The sequence below is a fragment of the Phyllostomus discolor genome, chromosome 9 (assembly GCF_004126475.2).
Source record: "Phyllostomus discolor isolate MPI-MPIP mPhyDis1 chromosome 9, mPhyDis1.pri.v3, whole genome shotgun sequence".
In the NCBI taxonomy this organism is placed as follows: Eukaryota; Metazoa; Chordata; class Mammalia; order Chiroptera; family Phyllostomidae; genus Phyllostomus; species Phyllostomus discolor.
Genome location: NC_040911.2, coordinates 23,104,185 through 23,126,951, shown reverse-complemented (window position 1 = coordinate 23,126,951; position 22,767 = coordinate 23,104,185). Strand labels below are relative to the sequence as shown.

General features: G+C 40.3%; 1 long non-coding RNA gene across 1 annotated transcript in view; it reads right to left on the bottom strand.

Moving 5' to 3' along the window:
* Window positions 1-7,466: 7,466 nt before the first annotated feature.
* Window positions 7,467-22,767, bottom strand: part of LOC118496884 — a 59,755-nt gene continuing 44,454 nt past the window's right edge. The window contains exon 3 of the long non-coding RNA XR_004899446.1: window positions 7,467-7,591. This is a non-coding gene — a long non-coding RNA (uncharacterized LOC118496884). The remainder of the gene's footprint in view (window positions 7,592-22,767) is intronic.

Below are 22,767 nucleotides of genomic sequence, written 5' to 3'. Positions count from 1 at the left end.
CACACCCTCATGAAACCAGACAGAACAACGCCATGGCCTCAGGACCTGACACAATGATAAACCCCTGCCTACCCTGGCCCCAACCAATCAGTAGAGCCCAGGACCCCAGCTCCTTTAGCCACCATGATGAATGATTCTTTCTCTATATAACCCATCCCCTGGAAGCCTTTAGGGAGCCAAGTTTTTGAGCACTAGCTCATCTGTGACTCCAGGTTTGGTGCCATTTTCTCAACTAATAAACCTTTAGTTTCTTGGCTGCACACTCCTATTTGCATTTGATTGGGTTTCAAAATGTGCAGGCAAACAGACCCCTTTAGTTCAGTAACAAGTCCAGAAATACATGGACTTATATTAATTGACCACTTCTTGGGCCCCAGAAAGTAGGAAAAAAGACCAAATAAGTATTTGAGCAACAGAGTCTCACTAAGACCCAGCTTTGTGGAAAACATAAGATTAAAGATAACCCAGTAGCATCAAGGAGCTGCCATGAAACTGTGAGAGGAAAGTATGACATGGAGAAAACAAAGAAATAATGCAGGTCTGAACTCTATCTAGGGAGACACTTCGAGTGCCTCAGTTACTGGCCTGTCAGACTGACTTTAAGCAAAGAGATCAACAGCCTAAATTTTCAAGGGACTTGTGTTGCTAGAGAAGCCATAAACCAGGACTAAAATAACCCCTGGATTGTCCGAGATTTAAAACAATCCTTGTGACCTCTGCCTTCTAAATGGGCTCTGAAAGCTCCACATCTCCAAGGACATATATCCCAGTGCTTACACTGATGTTTTATGTGTCAACTTGACTGGATCAGGAGATGCCCAGCTATCTGGTTAAAAGTTATTTCTGGCTCTGACTGGTGTGGCTCAGTTGGTTGGGTGTCATCCCCCAAAGGGAAAGGTTGCCAGTTCGATTCCCAGTCAGGGCACATGCCTGGGTTATGTGTTGGCAACCAATCAATATTTCTCTCTCACATTAAGGTTTCTCTCTTTCTCCCTCCCTTCCCTTTCTCTCTCTAAAAAAAAAATAATAATAAACCTTTTCTAAAAAGTTATTTCTGGGTGTGTCTATGAGAGTGATTCTGGAGGAGATTAGCATTTGAACAGACTCAGTCAAGTTGAATGGTAAGCCTCATCCAGTCTGTCCAGGGCCTGGATAGAACAAAAGGGCTAAGGCAGGGGGAGTTTCTCCCCACTAACCCCAACCACCCTTTTTCCTGCCTCCTTGCTTGAGCTGGGACGTAACTCATCTTCTCCCCTCAGAATGGAATTTACTCGTATATCATCGACTGCCTGGTGTTCAGGCCTTCTGACTCTGACTGAATTACACCACCAGCTTTTCTGGGCCTCCAGCTTTCAGTCAGCAGATAATGGAACTTCTCAGCTCCGTAACTACAAGAGCCAATCCCTCATAATAAATCTCCTTTATATCTTATTTCTTCTTTCTCTGCAAAACTCTGATACACCTATCTCAGGTGTTACAGGGAGGATAAGGAACAGGAAGATGCCCTTCCCCCAGGGGTGGTGCCAGGAGCCAGGCAGGTAAAAGAACAATGGAAATACTCCCAGAAGACAGAACTAGAGTCTCATCAGGAATTCCCCCACAGCCACTGTGGAAAACTTCACAACTTTTGACCTGAAGAATTTCAATTTACTGTGGACCAATAAAATCTCTGTGTTTTGTGGTTTTTTTCCTTTCCCAAAGGGGAGTTTTAATTAACATAATCCTATCCTTATTCAACCACTGTGTATGGTTTTGATGTGAGAGGTGCACAGGTATGTTTGTCTCTTCCTGCAGAGCCAAAAGAGCCACATCGATGCTCAGTGGGCATAACTGGGTGGGCAGCTCTGCTTGCAGTGACTGGATGGAATCTATCTGAGTTACCTGTTTAAGAAGAGATGGCATGCAAACCAGGCACAAGGCCAGGCAATTCCCACAGCTGCACCCTGAAACAGCATTGACTAGTGAAAACTTCCAGAGACAGAGTCAGTACAAGGTGTATAGGTTCCCGTAGTCTCTTCAATATAGAACAGTGCACAGAGATCTAGAAGGGCCATAACTCAGGCACTGGGGAACACCAGACCTTCCCCCAGCCCAATCAGTGGATAGGAAACCATTATGATAGAAAATGAGAGAAACTTAACCCCATCCCTTTCCTGTTGGCTTGGCAGTTATGGTTAGGAAAACACTAGTGCCTTGCTTGGGGTGATTGTGTGTGGTGCTAGGTTCCAAGCCTTGGAATTTACCAAGTTTGATTGCATTAGGTCTACAGAGATTTATAAGAAGTCAACTCCTCTGCAGGGAGGCTGGTGTTATGGGTTTAATTGTGTCCCCCCAAAAGATATGTTCAAGTCCTCACGCCCAGTACCTATAAATGTAAACTTTTAAAAAAGAGGGTCTTTATAAATGTAATCAAGTTAAAATAAGGTTATATTGGATTAAGATGGGTCCTAATCCAATTTCTGCTGCCCTTATAAGAGGGACATTTAGACACAGAGACAAAGATACACAGGGTAAGTCCATGTACAGATGGAGGCTGAGGTTGGAATGATGCATCTACAAGCTAAGTAATACTAAGAACTGTCAACAACCACCAGAAGCTGGAAAAGGCAAGGAAGAATTCTTTCCTAGAAACTTAAGAGGGAGCACAGTCCAGCCAACAACTTTATTTTGGACTTCTAGCCTTCAGAACTGTCCAAGAATAAATTTCTCTTATTTTAAGCCACCCAGTGTGCAGCACTTTGTTATGGCAGATCTAAGACACTAATACAGTCAGCTGGCAGGGAATTCGTCTTGGACAGATTACCCCTACCTCTTAAGGCCAAGCATGTTTTAGTGCAGGAAAAAGTGAGACACGGGGGCAGACGAGTTACCAGAGGCCAGTCTCTGTCACGGACACTGCTCTATATCTCTTTACTGCTACACACACAGCCAGCCTACATTTCCCAGTCTCCCCCACAGTTATGTGGTTGTGTGATTGACTTCTAGTCAAAGAAACATGGGAGTACTGTTGCAAATTCCAGGCTTGGCATCCCACAGGTGCCATGATTGTTTATGCTGTCTCTTGCCCTGTGCCTCGCAGCAGATGTCAACACCCTCCATGGCCGAAAGAGCGACACAGTGAACATAGCAGAGCCTCTGTCAACCGGGACCCTTGAGTGACTGCAAGCAGCAGAGCCTCACTGGGCATCCCACTGCTCACACTGAACTGACACAGAAGTGAGAAATGAACTTGACTGAGTTAAGCTCAATGGTACATGAAGGATAGTTCCTACCAGCTCAGAAAAACCAGTGGTTAGTTAGCATCTCTTCCCAACCCCATATGCAGTGGCATAACATTGTTAACTTAAATCTTCACATCAGTCGTGATGGGAGCATTTGCTCCATAAAAACAGCAGCTGCTACAAATCAAGGCTTTTTTCCTCCTTTTTGTTTGAATAGCCAGTTGTTAAGTATTTACTGTCATACAACTGGTTAACCCTCTGAGAACTGAAGGTATTTGTTATAGCAACTAGCATTAATCACACTTACTAATAAACTTCAATAATTTTACTTCGGGTGGGTGACTTTGATACCTAAAAATACAAAGCATAGTGGAATTTTAGAATCTTGGAGCTAAAATAACTTAGAAATTACCTGGACCAATTCACTTATTTCACCAATGAAAAAAGTGAGAACAGGAAGTCCTTCCCCGTAGAATCTAGGTCTCCACATGTTGTCATGGATAGTCTACACGTAATCATGGTAGTCATAGATAGGTCTACAGCAAAGGGGCGATATGATTTGGTTTAAATGTTAAACTCGCATTCAGAACACTGGTGGGGAACATAGTGAACAGGACTGAAGTATAAGTGGGGGACTGGTGAGGAGGCTGCTGTAGAAGCTGAAAGGGGAGGTGATGGTGGCCCGGCCTTGGGTGGAAGAGTGGAGACGGAGAGAAGCAAACAAGCCTACAATATAATTTAAAGTCAAAATCAACATTGATAGTCTTGGCTCTCTGCACTTGCTGCTGGAGAGTGAGTTTCAGAAATTCAGGGACCATGTGGTGGGGCTCAACAAGCATCCTTATGCCCAGCATGAGTGCTATGATAATAAGAGATCGAAATTAAACCTACCAAGTAGCTAATATTTTTATTGCCTGCTATATTCCAGGCATTTTACATAATTAGTTCTAACTCTTACAGAAACCCAAACCATGGTATTAATATTTCCGTATTAGAGACTTGGTGAACCTCAATTGTTCAAGGTCACACAACTAATAAGTGGTGGAGCTAAGATTCAACCCAGGTCCACGTAACTCCTAAATTTCTTTGTACTTAGCACCTCCCTCTTTAGAGTGGGTTCTCATTTGACTCAAGACTAGAAGGGCACAAACCAACATAGGTAAGAAAAGTTTACCCAGACACTATGTCAAACAGTTGCAAAAAAATGAGAGTAACATTGTTTATTTTTTTTTTAAGATTTTATTTTATTTTATTTTTAGAGAGGGAAGGGAGGGAGAAAGAGAGAGAGAGAAACATAAATGTGCGGTTGCTGGGGGTTATGGCCTGCAACCCAAGAATGTACCCTGGCTGGGAATCGAACCTGGGACACTTTGGTTCCCAGCCCACTCTCAATCCACTGAACTACACCAGCCAGGGCTGTAACATTGTTAAAATGGGCTTACAAATTCACCTTTACAAAGATATCATTAATATTCCTAATTTCTTTTATGACAAAAGTGATAGTATACATAAAGCATTCTGTAAATTTGGGCTATTATCACAATTTTATCATTAAGGAAAGATAGAGAATACTAACTAGAAAAGTTGAGTATTCAAGATATTTAGCAATTAACAAAATACCTTTCTTTCTTCTTTTCTTACTCCATTCAAAACATGCACATCATCCAAAAAAATGTAACTGCCTAGGCAGTCTGCTGGGGCAGCTCCAGATTCATTAGCAGATGCACGTGTATACAGTAGCCTCTCACCCTGAAGTAATGAGCCATGTACCATCTCAATGTGCATGTAAACACATCTGTGACTATCCAACCTGGAACTGTCCAGTCCAGTTCTAACCCCATTTCTTAGCTACGATGCTGTTGTTTTCCTAGTTGAGCAAGGATATAGCAGACAGACCAGCTTGGCAACGAATTTAAAACCCAAGAATTCCTCAAACTTTGCAGAGTTTTCTTCCCTCTCCAAAGTTCTGGAAGCTACAGACTGCCCACTTTCTGTGTGTTCACACATAAGGTGTTTGAAATATATACGTGCTTTGGCACAGTAAAATCAGCCTGAGCTTCAGAAAACTGATGCCATATAATTTTTTTGAGTGCTCACAATAGGCTAGGCACTCTTCTAAATATATCATTTTGAGTATTTTATTTAATTATCACAATAGTTCAACCCAGTGGACACCATTATTAACTTTATTTTACAAAAGAAGAAACTGAGGGTTAGACAGGTGGGTCACTTTTCCCAGGTTTCACACCTAATGTCAGATGGAGACAGGATTAAGGTCCTGCTGTTTAGCATCCAGAGCCTGAGCTTTCATGCCTTGATCTCCTTTGCAGATCTAGGGCTTCAAGGATGCTAGGGGAAACCAACACGGTCCTCAGCTTAAATCTTGCCCGGGCTCTCTGTATTGTTGTCTGCCACATGCCCTCCCCTGTAGCCTGTTCGTTAAGGCTCTGACAAGATGATCTGTGGATACACAACCTAACCCATTGTCCTCCTCTTCATGTGGCCTGAAGAAGCTCCATCCTTTCTCCCTCCTCCTCTCAGGACTACACCCATCTTTTTGTGGTGTCTAGAAGATTTCGGACTTCTTGAATGCTAGAATTAAGTCTATGAAGTTCTTTTAGTACCATTATTACATTGCTGTATAGAAGTAGGCTTTATCAGCTCTCCCTTTGCTAAATTTCTCTATATTTTTTGGCTGAGACTTTTTCTTAGAAAGACAGCAGTAATATCCACTGCCCACCATGTTAATCATAAATGCATAATATTAGCATTAATCAGCCAGTGTTTACTATAATCTATAGCAAACACTACTTTACAGGAATAGGCAGCATCTACAAAGAGAATAAAACACATGTAAAAACACAAAGTACATACAAACAAAAAGTAAACAGCATTGGAAAGCATTGCATAATCAGGTTTATTTTTAATAGTGACTTGAGATATTTGCATTCTATGTATATTTTTGGAGAAATATATAATAAGGCAGCATTGTATTACCAACAAATTCAACAGGGTGAGGCTTAAGGTTGGGGAAAGAAAGCTGGAAAGAATATTTAGCCAAGCCAATCATGCTTGCTTTCCAGATCTTCTTCAAGTCCCACCATTTATCCAGGATGTCCCCCCAAATGTATAGCAGTCCTCACTCTTTCCTTTGTTGGAGGAGATAATTGGATATAGTTTTGAGCTACCCTAAAATTTATTTATTTTAATCTCCAGTGTCTTTGAAGAACACACAGGTAAAGGAGGATTTATACATAGTTACTCACAAAATACCTTTGATGATTCTTTCCAAATGAGAGACACTTTCTGAAATATCTTTCAAACCCAAACATGTCCCAGTCTCCCAAATTACCCAGGAATGATCCTTTTGTTGGCTCATCCTTGATCATGCACATTAAAGGCAAAAAGATAAAACATGCTCTCAAGCATTGCATAGTGGATAATTATATTTTTAAAGCGCTTCAGTTACATTATTTTAGCATCTGGGTAATTAAACTGAATGGCGATTCTCAATTAGCAGGTTTTCCTTTTGTCTCTTGGATGTAATATCTTCATGGATAGGCAAGTGTTTCCCCTCTTTGAGAAGCTATATTTATGCCTATTCAACTGAGAGAAGTGTGGTGTGGGCTTTAACAAAGAAGTCCATTCGTGAGGCTGTGATGTCGGGGTTGGGGGGGGATGTTTGAAGTTGCCCATCAGCCCCCGTGGAGCCCTGAAAAGTAATGCCTCTTTCTGAGGAGAGACTGACAGCAAATAGCAAAGGTGTGAAATGAGAGATGAGATTTTCTTTGGAGCTTGTCCAGATTTAGATACTCTTCTAACCTGCTTCTCCCTACCTGCTACTAGTTTTCCCCACCTGTAGACGCCAGCCTGGCCAGCCATCAGTGAGTGCTACTCCCAAAGGGCATCCCTGATGATTAAACACCTGTGGTGAGCAGCGCCTCCAGAGTTTCTGCCACACTTGACTGAAATTTCCTTGGGTTGTGTGGCAAAAACTTAAAGTTAAATTTCAGTATTAACCAATGATCCCCCATGATTATGGGAAACATAACATTACATTTTGATCAGCTTCTATCCTTTTGATCTGATACCTGTGCTTTTTATTTGGAAATTATTGCATTCAAGGTACAACTCTTCACTGATTGTTTTGAAGTGGCTTGAAGATATGGCTTATAAGAAATGTTACAGCATAGAGTTCAAAGAGTTATTGTCCCCAATCTTATCAATAACTAAACCAGTCATGATGCAGGCCAGGTGATTTTATTGCAAAGTTTCTTGCACACACCTATAATATATTCTTTCTTGTTTTGGTAAAGGGGAAGTAGTGTTCAACATTCTTGTAGTTTGAGATGAATAATGCTGTGTGAAATCTGAAATAGAAAAAAAATGAATCAGAAAATTATTCCATTTCAGCTTGTTTTCAGGATTGAGGCTTATAGCCCTCACTCTGTGAATAAGCACTGGGAGGTGGCTTATTACAATTTTTTTCAAAGATTTCTGCATAGAATGCTAAGCTCTCAAAACATTCTGCTAAAAAAAAAGTCATGTGGGAAAGTAACTTTGAGAGATGTGGAGATTCACACAGAACATTGTATATTAAAAGTGAAAATTGAGAATTCCAATCTGTTTAACTATGTTTGAGCCACTCCTTTCAAACCTATTTGAACCTAGAAAAAACATGTATGTATATATTTTTAAATTAATGATTAATCCCTTTGATTAATATTATCTTGAATTCTATTATTAAGCATGATATCCAGTACCAGAATGTGTTTCCTGATAATACCAAATTTTTCTGAAAAATAACACAATCTATATTCAATTATTAACACTACCATACCAATTAGGTCTTCAAATCTTCTCCAATAGGACAAAAGAAAAGAGTTGAGGAGATGTGAGAGGCTGGGGATGGGGTGAGGTATACAGTCACCCTGATGAATTCTGAGCAGAAGGAATTAGAGCCAGGAGCTGAGAGAGATATGGGAGAAAATTGGCAGCAGTCAAAAATCTACTCCCTTCTTTTTCCTACTTCCACATGGAAGAGCATCTGGGAAAAGAGAAACACAGACACGTTTTCCATTAGGCCTGTAGTTTACCTCTATCCACCTGACATACCTTCTGACACTGCTATCCTAATGCTTCCTCCTTATTTATTCAAAAAGAGCTTGTTGAAGACCTACCATATTCTAGACATCATGCTTGGCACTTGGATGCAAAAGCCAAGTGAGACAAGATCTCTTTACTTCAGAGAGAAATACAATTAAAATCTATAACTCAACTCTAGTCCATGATTCCTAGAGTTCCCTCACCTTCTAGGAAATAAAATGCTATTAGAGTAACATTAATTTAAAAAAAAATCCCCCCTCTGCTTATGGCTTTGTCCCTTTACCCCTCTGCTTATGCCTTTGGCCCTACCAACTATTTTAAAATCACTAAATTTCTTCACTGTTAGAGTATTCATTTCTAACAAAAAAAGACCAAAAATGATTTCTCCTGAGAACTGAATATAAACCTGTTGAATTATGCACTCAGATTAAAAGAACACTAAGTGCTATTCCCATAATTACAAGAGATCAAAGGGGACTAAGCAAATTGCCCAAGGATGCTGAATTTGTGTATTAATTTATTAACATATTCATTTATCAAAAAATGACGTATGAAGTCCCACTTTGTATAATCATGGACACTCTATGTTCTCAGTAACAAGGAGGACCATGAAGTTGGCGTCACCATTGCTGGTCCTGAATAGTCTCATAGCAGAGAATCAAAGGCAGATGGGCCGGGTCTGTTTAGTCATAAGCCAGTGTTCTTTTCACGAAACCAAGTTTGCATAATCTGAATTGTCAGCTCAAGTTTGTTTGGAGCGCTAACATAATGGGTTAGAAACCATTTGAAAGTTTAATGTAGCTAGAATTCCCTCACAGGCAAAACAGATAGGCAAAGGAATCTAAAAAGTAAATAGACATAGTCTTGTACACTGTGTGGATTTGGGGCTCACCACTGGTAAAAATTAGCAAACAGACTATGATGGTTTCAAACACCTACTCTCTGCAATGTGCCATGCAAGAGCCATGAGTAACTCCAAGAAGTATAACTATGAATTCACAAAATTAAACTTCTGTTGGAGAGCTAAGAAAGTAAACATGGCTATAAAAACATGTGAGCATACAAATGCCCTGGCCCAGCACCCAAAGGGCAGAGCAAAATCACAGGAACCTAAAGGAAGAAGAGACTTCTCAAGGGTTGGGAGGGTTGGAGAGAGTGGTGGTTGGATTGAAGCTGAAACATGAGAAATGAAGCCTGTTTAAAGAAGAAATTACAGCATTTGAATCAGAATATTTGACCGGCCATTCGAAAGTTGTCATTATCAAAGTGATTTGCATATCTAACCTGTAAGGAGTTTTGAGAAACTCTTGGGGCCTTTTTCACAGCCCCTTTGGAAACCACAGCCACAGTGCCTCAATTCCAAAGGCAGCCAAGTGAATCCCCAGGAAAGCCACCACTCTTTGTCCCCTTTATTTATCAGGACTGGTCATGTTGGGAATAAAAGCACCATGACTTCTTGCTAGCTTCTTTGCAGTCCCCACAGAAAAGCCTGACCAGGTGTCCCAGCAAATAGCAAATGGGTGGTGAGAAAAAAAAAAGCAAGAGAGAGAATTCTGTCTCACTCTCTCACCTTTTTTTGTTCAATGTTAGCATTTTTATCTATAAAGAAACTTTCCTTTAAGAGTGGCCTCAAAATTACTGCTAATTTTCTGCAAGTAAACTGTTCTTTGAAATACATCATATACCATTTTCTCCCCCACTCCCCACTTTTGTAATGTTGGCAATGCGTAAGCTGTGAACATGTAAGTATAGTGGCTTTTGAATTCTGCAAGGTAAATGCAGAAAATGACAACTTAAATGGAATCATTAAAGGAGAGGTAGGTAATGTCTGAATGCTACCAAGCCTTCTTTGCAAAGCAATAAAGTCTTTATTTTCAGTTCTGATGCTTTGCACCTTTTCAGGCAAGCTGACAACCTATCATTTCTTACTTTCCCCCCCGCATTTCCAGCATGAACTCAGGGGCCTCATTTCTATCTTAAGTTACAACCTGTTGATTGGTGGAAAGGGAAGAAATGTATACAGTTCCACCCTACATGGTTATTTCCTGGCAGTGCAGCAGCTCTGTCAGCTTATTCAAAGACATTACGTGTGAGAAAGTCACAACAAAATTGCTACCTGTCCATGTACTGGGTGAACTGCAAAGTGCAAGTTTCAGAGCAGTGCCGGGACGGACCCCGGAGACCACATCCTGGTTTTGAAGACTGCCAAATGTACATACAGAAGAATCATAGTAATAGTTTGCATTTCTTTACATTTCTATGACTCAGTTCAACTTTCTTTGTGCCCCCCTGGTCTTCTTATGAAGAACAAAGTTTGATGTTTTTATCTCCATGAGGATAAAAACACGACAGACTTTAATCTTCAGAAATACAATAAAAATAGATGATTGCAATGCTAGGTGTTCAGAACATGGTATTTGGTTTGGGTTTTGTTTCTGGCTTGTTTGTTTGTTTTTACTTTATTTTACCAACCATATATAGCACTATGTGCCACGTATTTTCTAAATTCTTTTCAAATATTAACACATTAATCCTTATAACAACTCCTGAAGTCACTACTATGATTATCTTTAATTTTATAAATGAGGGAACTGAGGCGGACGAAACAGTGGAGTTAGGACTCTGACCCAGACCCTCTGTTTCCAGAGCCCACGCTCTCAACACTTTCACTGTGTTTTTCAGCACAATGGGAGGCATGCTGCAAAAGAAAGAGAAACAAACCCAGCTCTTGCTCTTTGATTTTTCACTGTTGACTTATTCACTCACTCAACACATGACTGAACAAAGTTTTATTGAATAATCACTACTGGCAAGAAGCTGTATTCAGTGTTTGGGACATCTAAAGAAATCTAACAAATGCTCATTGATCCTCATTATTTATGGATTTCGTAATTGCAAATTGTCGTAGTTGCCTACCCACCTGCATTTCTCAGCTGAGGTCAATTAAAAAGATGCTTTGCCATCTTTTGATCATCATACAAAGATGACCAGTGGGTAGAGATACAACTCTGGCACCTGTTACTGGAGTCGCCTGAGGCAACTCATTTAACAATTCTGATATATTTTCCCTAGGAACAGTGATTCAGTATTTGCTAATTTAGGGGTTGGGTAACTTTATAGAATATAAATACCAAAATAAAAAGAATCTACTTACATCTCCTGCATTCAAGTAGCCCCCACCCTAAGTGAGAGGAAAAAGCAAAGATACTACCGAAGATCATTTAAATAAGTAGGGGTATGTTCAGTGTGTAAGAAAGGCATGCTTCTAAAAACTAAAACTGATGCACTGGAATGGTCAGTGAGGGCTTCCATGGAAGATGGAATTCAAGATCTGAAGCCACAAAAGCCCAGAAGTAAATAAAATCCTGGAGAGTCTCTCTGGCCTTGGTTTTTTTCCGTCTTCTTGTCTTGTATTAACAATGTAATCAGATCCCTTTTAGATGATGTAAGTTATTATACCATTGGCTAAACTAATTGAAGACTCAGATATAGAAATTTTAAAATTTCTATCACATTTTTATGATGAAGCAAGTGTTGCCTTAAATTTTTAATTGGAAAGACTTAGTTGTCAAAGAAGTGAAGCACCTGGGAACATCTGTTGGTAATTTGTAAAACTCACAGATACACCGTAAGAAGCTTCATAAATAGGCAGATGCTACGTCTCCTGTTCAGGACAGCTTGACTCTGGGCCTTTGTAACTGCAACCACAGGGACCCGCAGGGAGACGTGCTGCCTGTCCCTTGCCTGGAAGAAATGACCCAGAGACTTAGGAAAAAATAACCCATAGTCTTGAGAGACTCTGGAGATTGTAGGAAAGCCCCTCATTCCTTACTGTTGTTTTGATGGGTTACAGCTACCATCAAAGGGTTGAGGTTGGAGAGCAGGGAGAGAAACATCAATTGTTTGCCTCTCATACACTCCCAAACTAGGGATTGAACCCATGACCTAGGTATGGGCCTTGACTGGGAATTGAGTCTGCAGTCTTTTGGTGTACAGAACAACACTCCAACCAACTGAGCCATCTGGCCAGGGCAAATGTATTCTTTTGATGTAAAAATATGTTATAAGATATTTGTTTGACCTTGTTGCTAGGTATAACCAGTCATAAAAGAGCCATGTAGGAGAACCACCATGGGACCTCTGACCTATGAGATACCCCTAGGGATTTACAAATACAGAGAACAGGCGGGGTGTCCTAGATTGGAAAAGTAGATTGAGCAGGCTTGAAAGAATTAGCATGTTAGGGTCAAAGTAAGATGTAGCTAGTAAAAGCTTGAAACTGACGTGCCCTGTTCTGAGCCAGATTAGTAAATAAGGTGAAGCGGGAATGAGTTTGTGAGTATAAGGCCCATGGTGTTTGTAGGGCCCAGTTTCAAAGGCAGGTGTAGTTATTGTACCAAGCTGAAGATGATTTGCAAAGTTATTGTAAGGTATCCCTTCCTTCTCTTGACCCTTCTAATCTGCCCCAGATAGGAGATTAACTTCTACAATATTAACTTCTCAGTCTATAATAATTTATTACTCTTTATCTTTCTTGTTGAAACAAATGGACTACTTGGGTGTGATTATTCCCAAAAGGGTCAAAATATTGGGTTACAGTACTGATAATGCAAAGTACTCCCTAAATCACTTTGACCACAATGCCATGGATATTGCAAGCAAGAAATACATGCACACACACAAACACACACAACGAGAGGGAGAAAGAGTGAAAGATAGTGCTGTGTATGTGTGCACAGAGGTCATCTAACAAATTGTTTTAACTCTTCACTCACTTGGTTAACAAAAATCTTTTTTTTGCATAACTGATATTGAGTCCATAAAATAAAATATGCGCAAGGGAATATGGTCCTGACAGGGTAATCATAATAGAAAATGAGCTGATCTACTGGTAAAACAACACTGTGTCCGGAACAACAAATCAGAGTCACAGTGCAATTACTGTTTTCAGAACATGCACCGAGACCCATTCCCCAGCAACCCAGCGACAGCACGCATTATTATCTCCCCGCTCACTCAGTACCAGGTATTAGCATCATGTCTTACAACTCTGGAGACTAAACCAATTAAGGTACAATTTAAACAAGGCACTCATAAATATTGTACCAAGGTGGTATTGACACATTTAAATATGAAGGAAAAATAGAATAAGGCTTCTAAAAATAGGTAATCCATCTTAGGAGAAGAGGTTCCATGGAGCGACTTCAGCATTATGAATAAATATGCATAATCAAAGCAGTAGCCCAGCTCCCATCTCTCTCCTACTCATTTGATATACCTCTCCATGTCATATCCATTTTCATATAAACAACACAATAATATAACATCTGCATTGCTAAATAACACCACTATGTTCTAATTCCCTTGGAATGGCATGAATAAAATCTTTCTACTCCTGTTTATTAGAATTTATTGGTGACAATCCTTTGCAAAATAGCAGAAGGTATAATTATTTCTGGTACAACCCTAAGTTGGATATAGAAATTCAACAGGGTTTACTTTTGACTTCAAATGATCCATCACTTGATAACGCAGAGGGGAGGCAGCCAGGGGAGGATGTGAGCCTCCATAACTTCCCTCTAAACTGCTGCCAGGGTACCCCACGCAGTTAATGTTATATACACACACTGTCAGCTCTATAATACAATTGTGCTTTTCGTTATCCATGTAGATCTTTGAATACAATGTTCTGTAGGGAGGAAGAAACAAAGTGTTTCAAGGTTTGGGCAGGAATTTTACTGAAACAAATATCCGGAAATCTCTCTGACTCATCATGGGGCTCCTACCACTTGCTCCTACTATGTTCAATTATATTTGTTTGGGACATCTGCCAGATTTGGGTGAGAATGATTTCACAGTCATGCAAAATGAAAAGTAATGCATCGTTTCGGTAATTCCCTCACCTAAGCTGCTTATATATGCACAGTTCTCATCCTCAGAGGAAATAATCTATGTTAAAGGTATAGACAGTATTGGATGTACACGGAGCTTTTCTCACTCTTCAGTGTGGTTATTCAGAAGGAGGAAGAAGAGGGAAGTTGTTATTCTGGGCTTAGTTCTGAGCAATGAGAAAAATAAACTAATAACTTAGAAATAGTACAGAAAAGAAAGTGATTATATCAGCCTAGAATTCATGACATTAAAAGAGAGGAGTACTTGGAGGTGTGTATTTTGGGGGGAAATTTACTGTCAGGAAAAATAGAGATATGGTGCGCGGGTGAGCGTTTTTTAAAAGAATAAGGCTTGCAAGAGTTGGAAGTATTTTTACATTTCAATGTATTATGTCTTTGAAAATTATCTCAATTTTAAAAGTAGGCGAGAGGTAACATTCAAGAGCAATTTGTACCAGTAACGATTCCTCTGATGAGGGCATATCACAAAGACGGAAGGAGGGACGCATTTCAACTCCCTGAAAACTGAGCTATCAAAGAATAAAATGGGTTGTCTCAGAAAGTGTCAAGGGAAGAAAAGAGAAGTGGCCTACATTACGTTAGGTTTCCTTCAACTTAAAGATGCTATTATTTAAGTTACGCAGAAACAGATTTTTATTCAACATTTCAAAAGTGCTTTTAGACAGTGCCGTACAATAACTTACATATTGGAATGGTACCTTGTAATTTAGAAGTTTTTTGACATGGATTATCAGTTTTCACTACAACCATGAGAGCTCAGCATATAGATGAACAGACTGAGCCCTACAGAGATGAGTCTGTGGTCCCAGGGTACCACACTGGCAGGACCCAGGGCACAAGTACAACTGGAGACTCACGTACCTTATACCTAAATACTTAAAAGTTATAAGTCAAGAAACAAACAGTTAAATATGTCCAAGTCTCTTACTTGGGAAGTGTACCTTCAAACCACAATATAAAAAAAGTACTTTTTAATGACTGAAAGTTGGCAAAATATAAAATATGACTAAATTTAATTATTATTAATAATTACTATTATAAGTCTGTAATGTCCTATGCATGGACTCACAACATTTAAAAACATATTCATAATCATGTTATATATTTATTCCACAAAATGTATTTTCTTGACTTCATTTAATAAAATTGCCATGTCATTACTAATATTTTTACATAATTTGGATTCTATTGCACATAATGATTTAAATTTTAAAATGTAATTGGATTCAAAGTAAATACATTTTAATGCATTTGGATAGAATGCAAATTAATACAATGTAAAAAATTTAAAATATTTACATATTTTTAAGTTTATTTTCTTCTAAAATATCAAAAACTAAAAGTAAAATAGCAGTTATAATAGTGAATTAAATTTTTGAAGCTATTATTTTATAAGCTGAACTATTTGATAATTTGAAAATATAATATTAAACATTGCAAAAATATTTACTGTACCAATTCTCATCTAATTGTCATTATAAAGAATCAGTATCATTCTCCATATGTTATATCCAGCTAAAACTATCTACATGCACATTTGAAAAATATAGATTGTTTAATACTGCAAAAGTTTCCAGCCACCATGACAATTTTTGAGTACCTCCAGAATCACAAAGTGGAACCTAACAGCAATACAAAATAGACCCCGATTGTATTGCAGAAATTGATTATCCCCATGCCTTCTGAGAGAAAAGACTTAACATGCTAATTAGTTTGTCTTTTATCTGAACTACATGCTTTCTCCGCTCCAGTCTTTCCCATATTCTAAAGCACTGTCTGCCTCTGGCATCCAGTGTTCAACCTACAAGCTTTCATGGCACTCAAGAGTGCTCCGTGTATGCGGACACAGGGAGAGAGATGAGAGGACTTTCCACAAGGCCTGAACGGTGTTAGTCATGAAAGCAGATGCTCAGAGTCATGGATCACGCTACCAGTACCAGACCCCAAAACAGAGGCACCCACTTTAAAGTTACTTTACCGTGTTGCATGTGCTTGTGATTCGTAGGTTGCTCTGAAACACATAGCCCCTTTTTCCCTGCCTAAGGATTTGGTTGAGCCAGAATTAATCAAAGCAAATGCCCTTTAAATGGACCACTGCAATATTCAGTGCTGGTGAGATCCCTGTGAATAAAGATACCAAAGCAGAGATTTCATTTTTAAAATCTACACAAGCAGTGAAGTGATTTGTAATTTTGGTTGAACTATATGATGTCCAAGGTCCCCTGAAGTATTATAATCAAGGCACAGTTAAAAAATGCTTCTATGCCAATAGCAGAGTATATATGCTTATTTAACTCACATTGAAAGGTGACTTGGAGTAAAGTTCTATCAAGAAAATTTGGTGATCAGCCATAACCTAGCATAATGTCAAAATAAGGAAACCTATTATTTTAAGGGACTCAGTGGGGCTCATATATGGAGATGAGAAATTTTTCAATCAGAAGTCTGAATCAGGTCCTTTTTTGTGGAGACCCCTCTGATATCCTGTCCTTTCTCCATCTACAAGGAAATTCCTTTGAGATGAAAGTCGAGTTTCAGAGTGGGCTCATGCACTCATAGCAACCCTTATTTACACGGATAAAATACAGTTCACTGAGGACTTGACTCATTAGAGCAGAAATCAACTGAGTCATTTTAGAAAGATTTTAAGGACCATTTGTTGAAACAAAAAAGTTGTAATACTCTCAGTTACCCCAAATGCATACCCAAGCAAAACCTTCTCTTCCCCAGGCCCCATCATGAACCAGAGACTAGTGGAAGCAGCTGCACTCTGAGCCAGGCTGCCCGAGCTTGGAGCCCAGCATGCACGACCCACAGCAGTGTGAAGCTGGGCCAGTTACTTAACTTCTCTGCTTCTCCAGCTCTTCACCTTTGAAGTGGAGGTGCTAACAGTGCCGGGATAGCAGCACCACACAGATGCAGGGATGCTGCGTTGCTCACACTGCGTTTGTGCTAATGGTGCCCTGGAGGAGTGTCCCTGCTGCTTGGGGCTGTATGAGGACTATACCAGTTGATCCACTTAGACCAGAGCCTGACCCCTAATAAACACTGAGTGAGTATAAATTATTGTCATGGTAGATTTGGTTAAGACAATGGTCAAAAGGAGGAAGCAGAGAAGAGCAAGAAAAACAAAAACAGAGTCACCGTACTGATTGAATATCCAAAGAGAAGAAAATAAAGCTGCTAATTGCTTTTCTAATCTATAAGTGTCAATTGACACATGGAAAGGAATAAGTGCTCCATCGTGAGTCATCCACATCATCCTCTCAGAATACAAAAATGAAAATGACTAGGGAATCAGAGAGCCTCCTGCTCCAGTAGAAAATTAAATGACCAAATAGTGAAGCTTTTTCTTTAAAGCATAAGCACAGGAAGTGGCCCATCTGGAGCTCGAGGACTTGGGGAGGTGAGTGTGACTGTGACAGCTAATGGGGAACGATTTATGATCAGAGCCCATCGCCAGCATATTATTCACCAACTGCTGACAGGCCCAACCCTTGACAGTGAAATGAGTGGGGATGATATCAGTCACTCTCTGTCAGTCCAGTTGCAAATCTCGTAGTCAGCAGTGGAAATCTAGAAGCAGAAACGGGAAAGGGAGAGGTCGACAGGTTCAGCCATGGCTGGGGGTGCCCCTGATAGGAGGTCAGAAAAGTGAAATGAAGACGGCGATATTAATTGAGGCAGCAGTGAATGTGCAAGTCAGTACTGACCAGGACCTGTACCAGAGGATCTGAAGGGCAACACCAGGAGAAAAGCAAGGGCTAGCGTGTTAGAGAAAACTGGTTTTAAATCCCAGCTCTACTACTTAATAAATGGCCTTGGGCAAGCTACTTAATATCTCTAAGCCACCATTTACCCATCCATAAAATAAAGATAATAAAATCCCCCTCACAAGGAAGAGTTGTAGAGATTTATTAAGATAATGGATAAGACACGTCTGGTACGATGTCTGGCAAGTTGAAGATACGCAGTAAACCTTAATCCCTGTTCCAGGGGCTGCCCTAGGGGGCTCACAGCCAAGGGAGATGGGGGCGGGGGAGATGCAATTAAATACATGACAAAACAATGTGCTAGAGATGAGAACAGGACCTCAGGAGGACACCAAGGGACGTCCCTAGCCCAGCCTGGAGAAAGCAGGAAGCAGCAGAGGAAAGAGAGGCTCAGGGAAGGCTCAGGAGAAGGTGTGGGCTGGAGAGCTGAAGTCAGCCAGCAGGAAGGACCGAGAGCATAAGGCAAATGCCAAGGCCTGAGAACAAGAGAAATCTCAGGAGTAGCTGTCCTGGATCTCAGACCTGCCTCAAATTCTGGAAGTCACAGCTCCAAATCTACCTCCCCTTCTTGCCTTGATTGTCTGTCTGATTTTGTCTGTTGGCTAGTCACTGTTTAACCCACTGTTAAGAAATAATACCTATCTTTCTGTGACAGAATAGTAAGAAATGAGGTCCTCGGCAAGTGGAATAGGGAAACTGAGACAGATAGCTGAACACAACGGCTGAGCCCTTTACAGCCAGATACAAAAGGTCACCTCCCTAGAGATAACATCTAGGCCCCAGTTGTATTTCAGCTTCAGGCCCAGAAAAGCAGCAAAATCAAGTGGGCAACTCCAGGACAGACTGCCTTGCCACTGACCAATCAAAGGAGACCATAACCCTGAAAGGGCACACCTGAAAAACTGTTGAATATTCTGCGGAAACCCTTCCCTGAGACCTCCCCTAAGATTCCTTCCTGCAAGAAAGAGATGAAAATCTCAAGACAAAGGACAAAGCATACGGGCTGTCCCTCCAGGGAATAGCCATCACCATCTTCCTTTTTCCTCTTCCCCCACTTCTTTCCTCACAAGAACACACCTCCTAAACTCTAAGGCAATGGGCAGCTGGCAGCTTGCCCCAGGCTAATCCCCTGAACCCTTCCCTAAGTCCCTTTTTCTCTGACTTCCCAGTGAGCTAAGGTAGCCCAACCTAGGCTCTCCTGTTGTTTCTTCTATGCTAAATGTTTTTCACCACTCTCGGCAGGCCCATTCTCTCCCCTGAGGACACATTAATAAAACTCTTAGTCATCCATTTTCATCTCGCTGATCTGTAATTCTTTCCTGCATCAGTGAGAAGAACTGAGCTTCCAGTAACATCTCTACCACCGGTAACACAGTATTACAATGACATAAAAACAAGATTAGCCTATTTGACTATGTTCAAGGTCAGCACACTGGCTGATTTGGCGAATGCTGAACAGGAAAACCTGCATGGTTGCAGCTCACTGCGCTGTTGCACCTGAAGGGTCAGCACATAACCGCTGCTCTCCTGCCCCTACTCAAACAGTAACGAGGTGAAATAAATAAATGCAGGTTGCTCTGCAAGTTAACAGGGAAAAGCCAGGTGTCCTTCTCAGTGCTCCACTTTCGGATGGAGCCTCCAGTGAGTGCAGAGAGGACACTGAGTATTAGTGCTTACTATAAAATAAAAAACAACAACAAAAAAACCTCACCCAGACGTCTTCTTATCATCCCTCCTAATTTCCAACAAGAGACACTTTCAACCTGATTGATGAGTCTGAGATATAAAGCCATTTTCATTTTTCTTACTAGTGATCAAGGTCACTGTGTGTTACACATCAAAGCCCAAGTATAGAGGCAGCAAACCCAATTGCTGCCCCAGTGCTAGCACCCAGGGTAGGGCCTGTCCCTCTGTAGTCCATTCAGCCACCCTGCATCTCATTTGCCTTTCTAACTCTCGACATGGTTAATAAGCTAAGCAGATATATTCAGGGCCTCTAGTCTAGAAATGGCTCTTCCATTCTTCTCTAGCTTCCTTCACTGCATCTGCTACAATCGGAGCAAGGAAGGAACAGACTGGGAAACATTCTGGATCCAAAACCACCTTGGCAATGCTTGACTATTTGAGATTCAGAGGAGAGGATGGAAGAAGCAAGGACTTCCCTGGTTCAAGTCACATTCAACTTTCCTTAAAGCACTATACTACAAATTAAAATATAGTAGTCCAGATATCAGCAGATACTATTTTATCTTCCAGTTTTTACTGTGGTTAGTTGTGTATATCTTTCCCCATAGTGATTCCAGAGGGAGGTGAGTTTAGAAAATAAATGAGGCATGAAAGCCTCATCCTAAAATCCCTAACAGTGATAAGGACCGAAATGAGATGTTATAAAACACAAGACTAAAGTTAAAAATATAGAAACAAAGAAAGCAAATATGTTACCTATTTAAAGAGATTACCTGAAAATCAGAAAGAAGAGTGATTATAAACATTTTTTGTGATCAATAACAGGATATGTTAATTTTATAGATAGTCAGTATATGCATCTTAAATATTTATAATATCTGGGAATATTTGAAGGTTATGTAGAAAATCAATGAATGGATTAACCAATAATTGTTTGGGGAGGGCACCTATTTTTAGACTACTGGAATATTGGAGAATGCGGAAGTAGTCAACAAGAATGTTTGGATACTTCCTAAATGCAAAGCATTATCCTAAATCTAAGTAATTCAAAATAAAAGCCTCCACCTGGATGTAACATGGTTAGAAACAAGCTTATTTAGAAACAAGAGCATTTCCTTTGGAGTCAATAGACTCTAGTTCAAGTCAAAATGGCGATAGCCAAATTTCTCAAACTCTACTGAACTTTAAGTTTTCTCAGCTTAGAAAGGGATGAGACCCACCTTATGGGGCTATTATCAGAAGTGAAGAAGATAATCTATGTAAAGTTTCTAATGGTGCCTGGATTATGACAGAAGCTCAAAACCATGAAATAGCTTCCCCTTTTCTTCCCTAAGTAGATTAAATTTCACTCAGGAGGTAGTTGATGAATCATACAGTGCAGAATATGTCAAGGACCAAATAAGCAAAGCAGAGAAGTCAGGGTTGCAAAATTTTGAGAATGCCAGTCCATTCGGAGTGGTAAGGGAATGATTCTGCAGTACGGTGGAAATTGAACTAGAATTAAATCAGGGAGAGGGTTGGAAAACACTTGCTCTTCGGTCACAAACTCCTTGTGAAAGGGGTACTGACACAGTAGCAATTTGGAAGAGCTGACCCAATTTCCAACTGTTAGAAGAAGCAGGGAATTCAAATTATTTACCATGGCTTATGAGTGAAGACAGTCAAGGATGCCATGCCTGCCTGCTCTGTGTCCTGGCAGAGAAGGAGGAGGAAGAGGGAAGGGAGAAAGGAGGAAGAAAGAGGAAAATGAAGAGCAGAAGTAAAAGAGGAGAGCAAGAGGAGAGGAAGAAGAGGAGAAAGGTGATGGGTGTCATGGACAACACAGCTGTAGTTCAGAAGGGTACATGTTACAGGGGCCCATTAAATCCAGTTGTTTCATCATTGTGTCACCAGATTGAGCTGCTCTGGGGAACATTTTGTGATGATATATGAGCAGGGTGAGGCTAGATAACTAAACCTACATTATATAGCACACGAGAACTTGACAAAGCTTTAGTCACTTGAAAGGACACCATTGATCTGGGCCAAGAAATTTTAAAAATGAATATTTCATGTTGGAAAGACATGTTAAATATAATGTTAGAAGAAAATTTTGCTATAATTATTGCTCCATATGTTACTACCTTCGAGGGAAAATACATACATGTACAGTGAGAATGATCCCCATTATGGGTTTTCAGATTCATCTTTTAAAGTGAACAGAGGAGCTTTATTAAATGATTGTTAACTGCGGCCCTTTCAGGGGAACAGCCCCAGCACCACAGTCCACATGGAGAAGACCAGGGAGAGATGACCAGCTCTCCAGAACGACAGCGCATGGAAAGCGTCATGGATCACACAAGCTGGAAGGGGCATCCAGAGTTTACTAGGTCCATTCCCCTTTTCCTAGGCCACTTCACTTGCTCTTTCATGAAAAAATAATGTTTTACATGCAAGGTAGAGCTAAAGACAGAGTAAGTATTATTAGTAGGTGATAGAAGCAGGAGAGAAGAAAGCCCGACTGCATTAGTGTAGTCCATTCCTGCCTCCCCAGTACTCAGGAGAGCATCTGACACATGAGAAATACTCAGTGAATGTTTGTGGGGGGAAGGAATGCATCCCACACAGCTTGGGGTCTCTCTTCACTATTGATCTTGGAGTCCTCCCAGGAAATTTAGGATTCAACCACCATCTCTGTGGACCAGAATTTTGGCCATAGAGTTTCTCAATTTCCTTTTTTACAGTCTAGATTTTTTAATATTTCTTCTATAAAATCAGGATTTGTGTGTGTGATTACCACACACCCCAAAGGCCAGCTGAAAACGTAACAGCTTATCCTATTACGACTCACAGCCAATTTTAAATCAAAAGGCTGGCAGGATTTCCTGAAGAATAATTATCTTTGCAGTAAATACAATACAGATATCAAAGCTTTCTTAATAATTAATAATTTACCTCTTCCATTAAACCTTTCCTGAGAGAAGCAGCCCACATGGTTCTTTATTTCCTAAACTTCTATTGCAAATTTTATCTATAATGGCTAGGGAATGACTTGGCTAATTAGTGTCCTGTAATTTTTCTAAATGTTTA